Genomic DNA, 15,830 nt, shown 5'->3' with positions numbered 1-15,830 from the left:
CAATTTCTGCTCCTTTCACTCTTAGCTTCTTGAGCGCTTGACTCAGACGTTATAAAAGGGTAGAAAAGTGCCTAATAACAGTAATAATTGTCCACTGTTACAATTTAGGTGTAAGGGTCTGTCCTTCACTACGACACATTTCATTGCAGGCACAAATGTTAAAGGACTGTTTTTACCGGCTTTGGCTGACATGTGAATGTTAGAGCAAATGTAAATGTAGAAATGTTAGATTTTTATATTCTTGAAACTTTGTTCTTCCATTCCAGTCTGATTTAATTTCCATTGCACCACGAAGCACTTTTAACCCCTCATTCAGGCTCATTCATGGTCATGTTGCATTAAATCCGTCTTTTACGTCACTGACATAAGACAGATGCCAATTATCGGCGCTGGAGAAGCGCCGGAGAAGACATCGGGAACGCTTCCTGGCCATCCTGTGTAGATGTCAGTGAAACTGTTGGGAAGACAACGCTGGAGAAATGTGAATATTTTATTTGTACGGTATAATCTGCAGATTCTGACAGAAATCTGCAACTATCCTTTGAAGCACTGCTCCTCTCTAAAACAGCAATAAGGATAATTATTAGGCCATATGTAAATAACAAAATAACTTTATGACTTCAACAAAATTGGGAAATGTAAAGTCTGAAACAAGTCTTTATATTAAGGCCCATCAGTCAAACAATACTGTTTGGTCTGGGTCTAAACAGAGCGCGTTGTGTGTGACGTCTTCTTCTGCGCACGCGGGCCGCTTTGAGCGTTCACACTAGAGCGCGTTTGCTGTCGCATTTTATTTGTAGTGTGAACAAGCAGACAAAAAAATTGGATTTGATCAAAAAATCAGAATTGAGCATTAAGACCTGCAGTGTGAACGTAGCCTAAGTCAGCAGTAGGATCTTTCATCTCATAGATTTCTATACAATCAGACTTCTTGGTAAATCAACAGAGTTGTCCGCTGTTGTACATTAGAAAGGACCCGGGTAAGCTACATCCATCATGTTTATCTTCTGTTTGTTGATCTAGCTGCTCTTAGTGTCTTCCAGATGTAAAATGTAGGAATAGGGATGGGTACCGGTGTCCTGTGCCATGATGGCACCGGTTCTGACATAAACGGTAGTAACCAGACCGAAAAGCAGCGCACATTTCGGTGCTTTATTTCTGTGCTTTTTTTTCCTGAGCTGTGATACACTTCTAGCCAATCATTTTACGTTTCCGAGGATAGTAGGCGGGGCCAGGTACGTACGTTCTGTTAGAGCAGAGCTACAGATTAAAAATGTCCAAGGCGAAGCGGTTAAAAGTCTGGCTGTACTTCATAGCAAAATATGCAAACTCAGCAGCAACAAGTGCTTTAAGCTGATACTGTGATACTGTCAAAGGAGGTAACACCTCAAATCCGATGAAACACCTGGCGACGCATAGCGTTTTTTTTAAAAGCCCAGAAATGCGCCGTATTTGATAGCTTGCTGCGAGACCTCACACCGAGCACATCTACTGCGGGTGGGTTGGCTGTTATGCAACATCCCCCAAAAACACGAAGAGGAGAGTCCTGGCCCCTAGCCCTGTCAGTGTAGCACAAATGATGACGGATGATGGTGGCAGCAGCCGTTCTTCTCTGCGTGAGTAGCTAATTTACGTTGAGTAGGCTAACCACGTTATTACATTAATGCATGTAAGGTGAACTAGCAAACATCATCATAGCTACATGCGGCTGTCCTCTTGTTTGATGGCAGATACTCCCTTCACCCTGGCTAAAAAGGCTAAAATGACCAAAGAAAAAGTGGAAAACAGTTAAACATGAGAGGTTTAGGACAAAGTTTGTGTTTTTTCCATTGTTTAAGCACTGCTTCCAGCCAAGAGTGATACCATATATGCCCCATAGCTGCAGAAAAGGCTAACATTGTTATATTTTTACAAAAAACAGCTGAACATGAGAGGTTTTTGGACCAATTTTGTGTTCTCCATTCTTTAAGCACCGGTTTGAGCACTGTTTGAGCACCGGCACCGTTTCAAAAGTACCGATTTGGCACCGGTATCGGATAAAACCTAAACGATACCCATCCCTATGTAGGAATGAGAAACAATGGCAAAAACTAAACTCAGACCTAAACTCATGAAGCTAAAGCTAGATGTGGAAAAAAAACGTGAACATGAGCATCAAACTGGAAAAAACGAAACTTGAAAACATGACATGAATTCCAGGAAACATGAAGCGAGGTAGACAGACGACCTGACCCTGAACAAAGGAAGACAGAGGACTTAAATACACAGAAGGGTAGTGAGGGAAATGGAAACACCAGGGGAAGCAAAACTAAACACACTGAGCATGGAAATACAAGACTTTCAAAATAAAACAGGAAACATGGAGAGATGTAAACCGGGACACACAAGCTTGGTAGGAAGACAGACAGTGCTATGGGAGTATAGGGTGTCTGGCCCATTGCTACGGGCCATTCGATCCCTATACAACTGTTGCAAGAGCTCGCATTGCCGGCAATAAGTCGACTCTTTCTCATCACCCACCACCATCATAACCTTTATGGACAGGATTTCTAGGTGCAGCCAAGTGGCGGGGGGCTTTCACTTAGGTGGCCTGAGAATCTCATCTCTGCTTTTCGCGGATGATGTGGTTCTGTTGGCTTCATCAGGTGATGGCCTCCAGCTCGCACTGGAACGGTTCGCAGCCGAGTGTGAAGCAGCGGGAATGAGGATCAGCACCTCCAAATCTGAGGCCATGGTTCTCAGCCGGAAAAGGGTGGAGTGCCAACTCCGGGTTGGGGATGAGTTCCTGCCCCAAGTGGAGGAGTTCAAGTATCTCGGGGTCTTGTTCACGAGTGACGGGAGCCGGAGATCAACAGACGGATTGGTTCAGTGGCTGCAGTAATGCAGACACTGCACTGCTCCGTTGTGGTGACGAGAGAGCTGAGTGTAAAAGCGAGGCTCTCAATTTACCAGTCGATCTACGTCCCTACCCTCACCTATAGCCATGAGCTGTGGGTAGTGACCGGAAGAACGAGATTGCGGATATAAGCGGCAGGAATGAGCTTCCTCCGAAGGGTGGCTGGCCTCTCCCTTAGAGATAAGTTGAGAAGTTCAGCCATCCCGGAGGGGCTCAGAGTAGAGCTGCTGCTCCTCCACATCGAAAAAAGCCAGGTCAGGTGGTTTGGGCATCTGACAAGGATGCCTCCTGGGCGCCTCCTGGGCGCCTCCTGGGCGAGGTGTTCCGGGGATGTCCCACAGGGAGGAGGAGGCCCCGGGGCAGACCCGGGACATGCTGGAGAGATTACATCTCTCGGCTGGCCTGTGAACCCCTTGGTGTTCCTCCGGACATGCTGGAGGAAGTGGCTGGGAAGAGAGAGGTCTGGGCTTCTCTGCTTGGGCTGCTGCCCCTGCGACCTGGAAGAAGATGGATGGAAGTTCAAGGTCAAATTAAGAATGAAAGGGTTAAAACAACACTGTTGCTATGAACTGGTGCTATATAAATAAAATTGACTTTCAAACTTGGTCTATATGGTCATCATATTTTTTTGTTTTTCTTGTTACTCGATCAAATACTTTGTAGTTTTCTTTGTTATTTTACTTTTGCCATTGTAAAATAGACTGAAAGGTAATGCATCTGTTTAACTGCTAATTATGCCCATTTGTAAATCAGCTGAAACTAGTTATAAACATTGAGATATGTATGACTGCCTTTTTGACCAACTTGTTTGAAACTAGAGTTTTTAGATGTATAATACTTGGAAAGATTTGCATTAATTTGGAGTTGAAATTCTGGTCACTATAACACATTTGTGTGATTCTCTGGACCTGAAGGAAGTTCTTTCTTTACCAAGCTCCATTATATTTACTAGCTGTGTTGCTTTTTTCCCCCATTTGGTGCTAGGCAGGTAGTCTATAGTCTGTTTGTAAGAGCTTTTTGCAGCATTGAGAAGTGTATCAGAAGCAAAAGAGTACAGCCACAGGCATAAAAGCAATTACCCAGCTAATGCTGATCTCATATTGAAGCAGAAATCTATCCCACAGAAAGCTGTGTTATTACTGTAGTCTTGTGTGGCTGCTGTTTTTGTCGTACTGGGAGAAATTTCACCTAAATTTTGCATGAATGCAACATTTTTTTAGTTAAAAGTTTCACTTGAAGCATGATGAAAATGGTTATTTCTTGACAGTGAACATCATGTGGTTTTAGTTTTTTTTGTCGTGCCATAAAGCAGTCTGTGCTGTATCGTTGCTCAGCACTGACTTAACCTGAGCAAAAACAAAAGCACATATAGTATGTGTTCTCTGTGATGGATTATCGATCTCATTCAAGTCACAAGTCTCTGCAAGTTGATTGGTACACCCAAGTGAGAAGAATGGAATCAAGTGGCTGTCTCAGTGGAGGCAAGAGGCACGAATACGTCTACTCCAACTCTTTAAAAAAATAGTGTGCAGGGCTCTCTGAATAATCTAAACATAACAAAAACAAATGCACAGCCATTTAATACATTCAGTAAAATGTGCTATATGGAAGAGTTTAACCAGCTCCTTGTCACAGTTAATAAAATTCTGCTGATCTTTTTTTTAAAACTTTGAATCGTTTCGAATAATTACGTTTCACAACTGCAATTGTAAAACACTAATCAAGTTGTGCTTCCCATGCTGGGCTGCTCTATTGATCCACGCAGCTCATCATGTGTTACAGCCAACTGTTCAAGTCACCTTCTTCATATAGAAGAACAAATATATTATTTTTTTAGATAAATGTTACAGGTTCTTTTTCTCTGACAGCCTCCTGCTGCTTCTCATGCATCATAATTGCTCCTAATCTATTTTTGTGAGTGTTAGCACAGGCATGACTTGCAACGCTATATTGAATATGTAATGATTTCGGGCCACCGGCGCATTAACACGTGAAAGGAAAACATTATGAGCATTTTGCCTGGGTGGTGTGATTTAAATACATCCCATCGTGTCTGATCCAAACAATTGCTAATATATCCAACGCCGCTGTGTGCAAAGCTGTGTACACACTCTGAAACATGTTGCAGTGTTTCTAAATAAGCCTGGTTGCTGGCTCTCCACAGCACCTCCAGACTTTATCAAACTGTACATCTGGCACATTTCTGAAAGAAACTGTGACCTTCAGCTGTCATTATATGTCAGGGTTCCTGGGTCGTTGACCCAGTGTTTTCTGTTTTGTCATGTTCAGTTTATTTTCACATCTGTGTTTTCTGTGCCAGCATACCGCCTGCGTATTGTGTTCCAGTTATTTCCATGTATCATTAGTCAGACTAAGTTCAGCTGCGTACTCACCGGTTTCTAATCTTTCCTCACCCAGCGTGTATTTAAGTCCTCAGTTCCATCCGATCCTTGTCGTGTCATTGATGTACATGTGATGTTCCTATCGTCTCCCCGTATGTATGTTCAGTTAGTCAGCCAGCCATTCATCCAGTCTTTCAGTCAGCCAGTCCTTCGTTCCTGCTTTGTTCATTCACCCGCTCCAATAAATCCCCATCATTTCTGTACCTGCGAGTCCTGCGTTTGGGTTCCTTCTTCCTCGCCTCCACACAACGCCTGACATTATAAGGCTAAATTTTTTTTAGATGGACAAATATGGCTGGCTGTCTTTGCCATACATTCCCTTATGTCCCATCTCTGCTCTCGTCTCCCTTCCCTAACCCCCTACTGGTTGTCATACATGGCTGCTACTCTGCAAGCCCAGCTCTGCTAGAGCTTTATTCCTGGTAAAAAGGAGTTTCTCTAATTTTTGGAGGTTTGTAGGGTCTTTACCTTACAATACAAAGCACCTTGAGGTGACTGTTGCAGCTTCAAAGTCAGTCTTATTCTTCTTCAGACTGTAGACTTCTTTGGACTCAAAAGAAAGTCAAAGTTTAAATCTCCAAAAGCTAATTGTTGTGTACTACTATGCATGACTACATATTGTCTAAGACCATAAAAACTGAATGAACAATATATGTATAAAAGCATGCATCATATATGTGTGTAGGAACTACATCCTTCCCATTCTTACAGACAGTTTCAACTGAAGAATTGGATGCACTGTAGAGCAGCAGGGAGGAGCGGCTTCCAGCTGTGCTCTGTTTTGCATTTCAACTGGAAGAACCTCCTGCTGAACACACTTTTCCTGTTGAGACACAAGCCATGTAGGGGGTGAGCGTGGTTGTCCGTAATGGTTCTGAGGATCCCCCCTCTCAGCCTTACTCCACATGCAGAATATCCACATCAGAGCCCAGTACAGAGCCAGCCTCCCTCCAGCCCACCAGGACTTTATTGAGCTTCCCAGCATCTCCCACACTGCTCTTGCTTCTGTGAACTAATAGAAAATTTCAGGGATTTTGCTGCTGATGTTAAAGGACCTCCTTGGGAAGATCACTCTGGCCCCTCCTGCAGACAGGAGGTTGTCCTCTTCAGATGATTACTCAGATGTACTGCCAGATACTTGTAGGATGCCACTTTTTCAACCTCAGACTGGTGCATGTTGACTGGAAAAAGTGCCTTATGACAAATTTCACAACGGCTTCTTTGTCTTGGCCTCGCTGATCACTGGCTACTTAATTCCACTTCATGAAGAATAGTAGAAACTCATCAGCTCCTGCACTCTGAGCCATATACACCATAATTGCTGAGTAATCAGAAAGCTTTTACAGATGACGTAACTCTGGCTTAAAATCTGAGGTGTACAATGTGAAACAGAAGGGATTCAAGACTTTCCCCTGAGGACAGCATGGCAGGAATCCTACTGACTGCACAATTTTTTCTCTCTCCAGGTAACATACAGTATTTGGTTTATAGATTTAGATTATGATGACGATAGTAAAACTAATATTAAATATTCAACTATCTAAACAAGGCATAATTTCCCCAACTCTGGCCTACATGTCCCTGCCTTCACGTCTATCGCCCTTCTAAGATATTCGGTGCTGCATTTTGAAATTCACTTTACTCTCACCACTTGATCTGTTAATGATGTCACTGTATAGGAAGATGATCCAGGTCCGTTCTGTTCCAACTTTTTATTAAACACCTTGGTTTCAGAGTGAAAACTACCATTAATGAAATAAAAGAAAAATGTGGATTCAATGAAAAAATAATCTTTCCTGATTATTGACATCAGAATTCCCTATAAAAGGGAGTTAACTGCTGGGCCTTTCAGTTTGTTAAATCGCAGTTATTCCTCGAGGCTGCTGTCTGTGATAGTCTGTGGTGTCTACAGACCGCTTTTTGGTTTTGCAAATGTTGGTGTAAGTGCTGTGATTGGTGATAGAGAAGAGCAGCCACCTTACTGGGTGACAAGATCGTCTCTTACTTGACCATCATTCACTGCAGCTTTCACAAGTTAAAACGTGTGATCCAAACTTCTGTTGATGCTCGTTACAGAGCCGAGTTCTTTTCACATGTTTGTCTGCTGCTGACCTAAATAAATATGCCTCCTTCCCTGTACAGAGATTTGCACATGTGAATAAAAGTGGGTTTTTGCAGAAACAGAAAGTATTCTATCAGAGCACATTGTTTTCTATGTCCTGTATGTAGAATGCACTGTAGTGAACTGTTGGCATCATTTTTAGCTGTTGCGTTTCAAAACTGTCTCAGTTCATTTGAAGTGCGCTTTGGCCCAGAGGTGATAGTTGGATGTCTGCATCATTTTCACATGCGGCTTCGTCGCGACAAAGCTTTAACCTGGATGTGTGGATGGCACGGTGAGCCATGGTCACAGACACTGATTCCTGAACCCATGCAGGGATTTCCATCACCTGTTTTAGTGCAGTGCCACCGGAGGGTCCGGAGATAACAGATGTCTAATATTCATTTTTGGCCTTGTCTCTTACATACAGAGATTTCTCCAGATTCTTTGAATCTTTGATAAGTTTTCGTTTTAGCACTAAAGACCTTTTCACCGTTTTCTTGCCCCTCTCCCAACTTTTTTGAGACATCAACTTCAAAATGCGATATATTTCTTAGAATTACTTTCTCACCTTAAATATTTAATATATCTTCAAACTGTGAATAAAATGTGGGTTTATGAGATTTACGAATCATTAAATTCTGTATTCTTTACATTTTACACAGCATCCCAACTTTTTTGGAATTGGGTTTGTACAACCTTGCAGAGCCGTGCGAGGATATACAGTCTCTTAGTCTCCCAGCTTGTATTTGTATTATCTAGAAAAGCACCAGTTTTGCCTCTACTATAGTAGATCTGAGAACAAAAAAACCAGTGTGTGAATGTGTGTGTGAATGGGTGGGTGACTGGATGTGTAAAGCGCTTTGGGGTCCTTAGGGACTAGTAAAGCGCTATACAAATACAGGCCATTTACCTTTTTTTTTTTTTTTTACCATTTAAGAAAAAGCAGGACAAGGTGGAACATTTTATATTGGCAGTGAGTTATGCTACAGTGAAGTGTGTTATTGATGTGAGGAATTGTTTGGTTTGTGCTCAAAGACAGACATAACATGACATTCACTCTGACCCCCTTGCTGTCAGGATAATCTGCCCTGTCAGCTTTCATAAAGAACCAAAGGACACTAAAAGGGGTTCTTTGACTGAAACTAAGCCTCTTACTTGAATTTTAAGTCTTTGCTCTTTTTTATGTGCCCTTCTTCTCCTTTTCCCTGTCTCTGTGCTCAGTGTCTCTGTCTGTCTACTTATCTGTTAATCTGAGCCCCAGCCTCTCACACTCAAACCTGTCTGAAGCCTCTTGAAGGAGGTAGCAAATGTGTTGTAAATGCTTTCCAGAGGTTAGTTAAATGTCTGCAACCATCTGTGTACAGAAACAATGTTTTGCTTCCACTCCAAGCTCCTCTGGTCTGGAACACATCACTCGTTATATGGAATTCACACCCTCTCTGTCACAGGTACTTGTGTTGGAGTTTCTCATTAACCTCGTGCAACTTGTACGTTTGTCATGACAGTTCTTACACCACAAACACATGACACCGACTTTTCAGTTCTTAGTGCATTGCAGATAGCGGGTGTGAGATTATGCTGTCCAGTGGATGAAGTGTGTCCAATCCCTCGCTTGGAAAAAAGATCAGGAAAGAGCGAGTGTGTGGATGTGTGTGTTTGTGGTCTAGTTTTGTTTTGCTTGCGAGTGTCATTTTGAGCTCTGGACTTTTTGAGGAAGTGGAGTCTTTTTTGCTGGTCCTCGCTTCACCCGGCTGAGTTGGTAGTTGAGGATTAGGATTTGGGATTAATTTTAAAATGAGGTTTTGTGCAGGGAGAGGGTAGGCAAGGCAAAGAAAGAACAAACTGAAAGAAATGTCACATTTAACAACACCTGCTCATGAAGATAATTAAAAATAAGAAGGACTTGAATAATCCCTTAAACAATTTTGCTATAGTTGCAAAGACTGTGGCAGATATGGACAGCTTTATGGTAGAAAATGCATACCGCTGGAATAAAATATATTAGTAAAACATGTAAGTTTAACAAAAGGGGTGCCCTCCTCTTATGTCCTTTCATAGTATTTGTTTAACATGCACTTGCAGCACTATGTAAGACTCTACCTGAGGTGGGGTCCAATTCTGTCCTCAGGGGACTGAGTCAGCCACTTCGTAGTCTTTTGTTGATATCAATCATATTTTTGCCCAAAAGACTACAACATAAAAAATTGTCCACCACAGGCTCAATATGGTGTCACATACATTGGAGGATGGGAGGCGCTGTAATGGAAAGAGATGTACTAAGATAACTTGGAATCCACTTTGTATTGCTGATAATTTGCAGATGGTTCAGCTTACACACAAACGTCTCCTGATCAGGGAAGGCTGAATGATTTTAAAGCACTGGAGGAACCACAGAGGCATACAGACGAACTCTGAAGAGGCCAAAGTTTGCCACAAAAAATATCCCAGGGTACTATTACACCACCACCACCACCACGAGTTTGAACCACTGATACAAAGAAGGTTAGAGCCATGCTTTTGTGTTGTTTCCACCAAATTCTGATCCTAACAGCTGAATGTTGTATCAGACCAGGCCAGATTCTTTCAGTCTTCTGTTGACAATTTTGGTAGCCTGTGTGAACTGTCACCTCAGTTTTCTGTTCTGAGCTGACAAGCATGGCATCCGGTGTGGTCTTCTGCTGTGGTAGCCCATCTGCATCAAAATTCAATATGTTTTGTATTCATAGATGCTCTTCTGCATACTTTGGTTGTAACAAGTTGTTATTTGACTTACTGTTAACTTCCTATCAGCTCAAAGCAGTCTAGCTTTTCAACCAAGAGAACTGTCGCTCACTAGATTTTTTTTCTCATGTTTTGACCTTTTTCTATAAATCCCAACAGATCAGAGGTGACATAATTCCAACCATGTAACCTTCAAAGTTACACATATCACTTTCATCCATATTCAGATTCTCAGTTTGAACTTCCACAGGTTCTCTTGACCATGTCTACATACAGTATCTAAATGCATTAAGTTTCTGCCATATGAATCCTGATTAGATATTTGCAGTGGTGGAAAAACCTCTGGCAGAACTAGACTCAGGGATGTGCAGTCATCTGCTGCACCAGCCGGGGGGTGTGGGGAGAAAGAAGAGAAGAAAGGGACAAAGGAACAAAAAGAGGGGATAGGGACAAGGACAAAACAAGGACATGACAAAACACAGGCTAACAGCGAAAGAAGACAAAAAATTTTATGTCATACTGCACTGGTATATAAACATGTGGGGAGTGAAAAGAGGTGAGTGGAGAAGAAGTGCTCAGTGCATCACCCTACAGCAGGATAACTAATGGATGCTTCAGGGTCACCTGATTCCAGCCTTAAATATAAGCTTTGTCAAAGGGAAAGCTTTATGTCGATGTATAAAAGTATAGGAGTCTCCCAAATCCAAACTGGGATCTGGTTTCACAGAGAGTGCAGTCTGAAACCTTAAAGATCTGCCTCCCAGTCTGGTTTTAGTAAGTCTTGGAAAGACAAGTCAGTCTGCAGTCTGAGAATGAAGTGATCTGTTAGGACAACATGATACTAAGAGCTCTTTAAGATCAGATGGGGACAGATTATTAAAGATTTTGCATGTGAAGAAAAGGATTTTAAATTCAGCTCTAGATTTAACAGGGAGCCAACAATAAGAAGTTAATAAGGGAGAAATATAGAGTAACTTTCTCATCTCTGTCAGTGCTCACGCTGCAGTGTTTTGGATTAATTGGAAGCTTTTTGGAGAATTTAGAGAACAACCTGATAATAATGAATTGCAAGTTCAGCCCAGTAGTAATGAATGCATATACTAGTTTTTCAGCATCACTCTGAGAGAGGATATTTTTAATTTGAGAGATATTGTGCAGATGAATGAAAGCAGTCCTAAATTTTTGTTGAATGGGTTCACTGAAGGGCAAATCCTGTAGAAAAAATACTCCAGGATTTCTCAGTGTTACCGGGGGACAAGGTAATGCAATCCAGAGTAAGTAGTAGTAAGTAACCTCAGCTTTGTCTGAATTTAAGAGAAGAAAATTATGGTACATTCAGACCTTTATGTATGTTTACATAAAGGGCTGAATGTCCTTTAAGTTGAACTACAGGCATGTTTAAGATATGCCTGTAGTGCAACTAATTGATTTGTCATCTGGCTTAATGGATAAATATAGCAGGTTATCATCTACAAAGCAATAAAATATATGCAGTGTTTTCTAATAATAACAATATAGATAAATATAATACTACCAGCATGCATAATGTAAATAGAACTTGTCCCACCACCGAACCCTGTGGTGGTGTTAAAGCTACAAACATACTGGAAACGATACGAAGATTTGGCGACTTGAGGCCATAGAAAGAAATATTTAATGACAAAACTGCTGGCAACATGAGCTTTTCTCAGTTTCAAGGCAAAGTACTGAACCGACTACCAAGAGTGGAAAATACAGTTGACTAACATTTGACCTGGCAGTAAATATGTCAGTGGCAAATGAACATAGGCAACCAGAACCTGCACTGTTCACAAGCGACCAGCCGTCAGCTTCAAAGTGCTATGCGGCAAATTGTTTCCAGTGTAGACACACCTGCAATTTCATTCGTGAAGAAGACTCCCCAGTTACATGAATAAATTGGAATCTATCAGATAGATGCAGTTCAAACCACTGCAGCACACTCCCTTTAATTCCGAGGATGCTGTAATCCTGTTAGATCTCAGTGATAAATGGACTGAGCTCTAACAGGTCAAGCCTAGCCTGCCAAACATCACGCTGAAACAAAAACCAAAAACAATCTGTTCAGCTGAGACAGTCTGTTACACAAATGCTTGACTCTGTCCAGATCAGGATGCTCAGTAGTCAAAATCAAATTGCCTGATTTTGACAGTTTAATAAAAAACACAAGAATTTAAAACAAGTGTTTTGTTGTTTTGTGGCACAGCCAACAAGCCTGTACTCTGTTTATATCAATGACTCATGATAGTCCAAGCAGCAGACTGTGTTTGCTCTGCACCGGCTGCATTCGAATACACACGTTCAGCATGTGACAGCATTTAGCATCCATCATAATTTAAATACAAATGTTACAGAGTCTTAAGAGTCCAGTGCACATCGATAGCGACATATCAGCATTACCTACAGGTTATTAGTCACTTCTCATCAAAAAGGAAAAAATCTTCTGCCTCCTTGTTGTTAATGACTGACCTGAGGTCACTGATTTCCCAAGAGAAAACACAAACATTTCTCTTATTCTTCTAAAAGTCTGATTTCACCATTAAATGACAGCATATAGGCATAAAAGCAGCCTCACCAAAGTGCTCTCTGACTACTAGTAGTCAATTATTGCTCCTAATATGTATTTAATAGTGACCAGCATACAGATCAGAGTCCTGGTCCAGTGGCAGTCTCTCTGCAGGTTTGGAAATGCAGATGCAGCACTTGCGGAAATGAGAGCCCATGATCATCTATCTTCGGGGTTAAAGCTCTCATTTGAAAACATAGAGTTACACATTAGAGGGATTGGAGGGATACACATTCGATTTCTATATTTGAGCTGAATACTGAAAGGCCAACTAAGTGAAGCACTTGAGATTTTTAGGAGAAAAGAAAAGATTTCTTTTTTCTTTTGTTAAATCATAACAGCATACGACCGTCTGTTTATACTAGCTCACTGATCAAAAGAATTCGAATTTTCATAGCTTTAATGATTAAGATGAACAAACCTCACATTAAAATGTTGGATTTAGGCGAGGGTATGGATAGAAGGGGATCAAAGGAATTTTCTTTGTTTTGAAGTAAGCCCTTTGGGTTTTTAATATCACCTGCACACATTTTATGTTTGCCCTCAGTGTATTTTTGCCACTGTAGTTCTTAATTGTGTTATTCTTCCAACTGTATGCAATAAAGTGAACCAAACTTGTTAACCTTAATCCTCTTCAGCAGATGTGATAAAAATCTACCCGGATGAAACCTGACAAAGTTCAGCAGCACTTTAAGGCAAATTTCCACCTCACTTTCAGCCTTTTGTTTAAGATGGCACTCTTGCAAATATAAGTACATTTCAAGGACCTTCCGGGGCAAGCAGAGCATGAAGCCGCAGACATTTTTCAGAGTGACTATCTCATTTCACAGCCAGTTTGTGGTGCGTCTCTTTGCCTCCTGGCTGTTGGAGGCTGGAGGAGATGTGGCACAGACGGGGAGAGCAGGTCAGAAGGTGCAGACACCATCATCGATCCTTCCCAACTGCATCTCCGGGAGCTCTTGAATGGGACATCTGAGAGGAGAGTGCGGTTGTGCATGCGTGCGTATGTGTGTGTGAACCTAAAGCACGTGTGCCCGTGTCTGAGTGTCGGTAGCATGGGGAGTATGTGGGTGCAGCCTCACTTGCAGAGTCTCAAAATAGAGTGAAATTCCTGCTGGGCCTTTAGAACAAATATTTATTTGGAGGAATGTGACACTCAAACCCTCAGTAGCCCAGCACTGATTTTCATGTAAGTAAAGGCTTTATTTTAACATTATAGCAATGCTGAAGAAAACATAAACTTATCACAGGACTTTGCAGGTTTTCACACCAAGTGACACAATTTTTTATGTGCATATTTAAATTGGGAAATCCCAAACTTGAACTCATTAAGGTTATGATCCTGGTCTTTTAGCACCATATCTGGAACAGTAGAAACCCATTTACTGCTAGCTCATTAGGACAAACCCAAACAGCTAGTGCTAAAACAGTGAAACTCATCTGCGTTCCAAATGTGCAAAACAAATGGGAGTATGAAATGAACACCGGCGCAAGGCATTAGTCCCCATGCTTGACTAAGCTAAATTAACGAAGTGTTTTGTGTAAACACACATGTACAGACAGCATTTGAATTTTTCCTGCAGATTAAAAAGAAAAACACAGAAATACTTTTTTACAGCCTTGAATACTCACAATCAATACCAAAAGTGGTGGAGTGTAAAAGTTTGAGAAAATAAAGGTGGATACAATTCAAAGGGGATTTTCTTTTTCTTCTCCAGTTCGATTAACAGCTACAGGCTTTGTGTGGCAGGTACTGTATCTGCATCTCACATCGCAATACTGACAGCTGCTATTGTTAAGATTTCATATCTTGCGAGTTCTCATGTTTTTCATTATTTAGTCCGCTGGCCAAAAGGTAATGGGAGGAATGGATTTGAGAGATGTGATGTTTTAAAAAGTTGTACCTGCTACTTCAGGTTCAGATTCCTGGTTCTGGTACTGTGCTTGAGTTTTACCAGTCACTTTTCCCCTTTTATCCTGGACCCCCTTTGTCTTTAGAACAGCCTTAATTCTTCATGGCATAGATTCAACAAGGCGGTGGAAACATATTTTCGAGATTTTGGTTCATATTGACTTGATAGCATCATGCAGTTGCTGCTGATTTGCTGGCTGCACAGCCCAAAAGCACGCTATTGGATGGAGATCTGGTTATTGTTGTTATGGTCCCCATGTCTGCCCGGCCAACCCAGGCAACTCTTGCTCTCTCTCTCCTGTGTTCACTCAGCCTGGGCGGAGCTCATCGCAGCCTCCTGCCTTCGGCCCACGCACCTGTCCATAATCACACACCTGTGGCTCATCATCCTGCTTTCTCTGGCTGCTTCTTAGGATGGTGCTTCTCGTTGCTGGACCATTGTACAACCCATGTTAGTGTAGCCTATTTGTGATTATCTCTCATCTGTGTGTAAATAGTTTTCCTGGACCCATCCCTTGAACCTCCTTTGGATACCTGAGCACGAGTGTTTGGCTGAGATGTGTGGCGTGTTGGCATGGAGCAAGTTGGAGACCGGAGTGCACGGAATGATCTACGAGCGACTGTGGAGTGTTTCCCTTTCCTGCCCTGTGGATACCTGAAGCCCCTGTCCATTCCCCTCACATCTGTATATAGTTCACTGATGTTGTAAATAAAGAATATTTGCTTAAAGTTCGGAGTCTGCACTTGAGTCCATTCAGTCAACCCTAACAATTGTGAAGGCCGTTTAAGTACATTGAACTAACTGTCAAGTTCAAGAAACCAGTTGGAGATCACTTGAGCTTCGTGTTGTGGCACATTATCTTGTGTGAATATTAGTTTCCTGTTCCTCAGCGATAGGAGCAGTACCCAGAGTGGTCATCTGTTGCCATACCCCTGTGCTTCGCGGTTTAAATTATTATACATTCACAGATGCTCTTCTGCATACCTTGGTTATTACAAGTTGTTTTTGAGTTGCTGTTGACATCCTATCAACTGAAAGTAGTCGTCTGACCTCTGACATCAACAAGGTATTTTCACACACAGAACTTTTTTTGAGCATTCTCTGTAAGCCCCAGAGATGGTTGTGTTTCTGAAATAGCCAGGCTGGTTCGTCTGGCACCAACAGCCATGCCACAATCAAAGTTACATAAATAACTTTTCTTCCTCATTCT

At 41.8% G+C, this 15,830-nt stretch overlaps 1 long non-coding RNA gene across 1 annotated transcript; it reads left to right on the top strand.

Annotated features, from left to right (window-relative positions):
- The first annotated feature begins 1,569 nt into the window (after window positions 1-1,569).
- On the top strand, window positions 1,570-15,309 carry LOC309693894. Its single transcript, XR_014272749.1, has 2 exons — window positions 1,570-1,616; window positions 15,117-15,309. It is a non-coding gene; the product is annotated as an uncharacterized lncRNA (long non-coding RNA).
- Window positions 15,310-15,830: the final 521 nt, after the last annotated feature.

Source organism: Aulonocara stuartgranti (assembly GCF_965226115.1).
Source record: "Aulonocara stuartgranti genome assembly, chromosome: 18".
Classification (NCBI taxonomy): domain Eukaryota; kingdom Metazoa; phylum Chordata; class Actinopteri; order Cichliformes; family Cichlidae; genus Aulonocara; species Aulonocara stuartgranti.
Note: the sequence above shows the minus strand (reverse complement) of the source record. Positions and strands in the feature narration are given on the sequence as shown.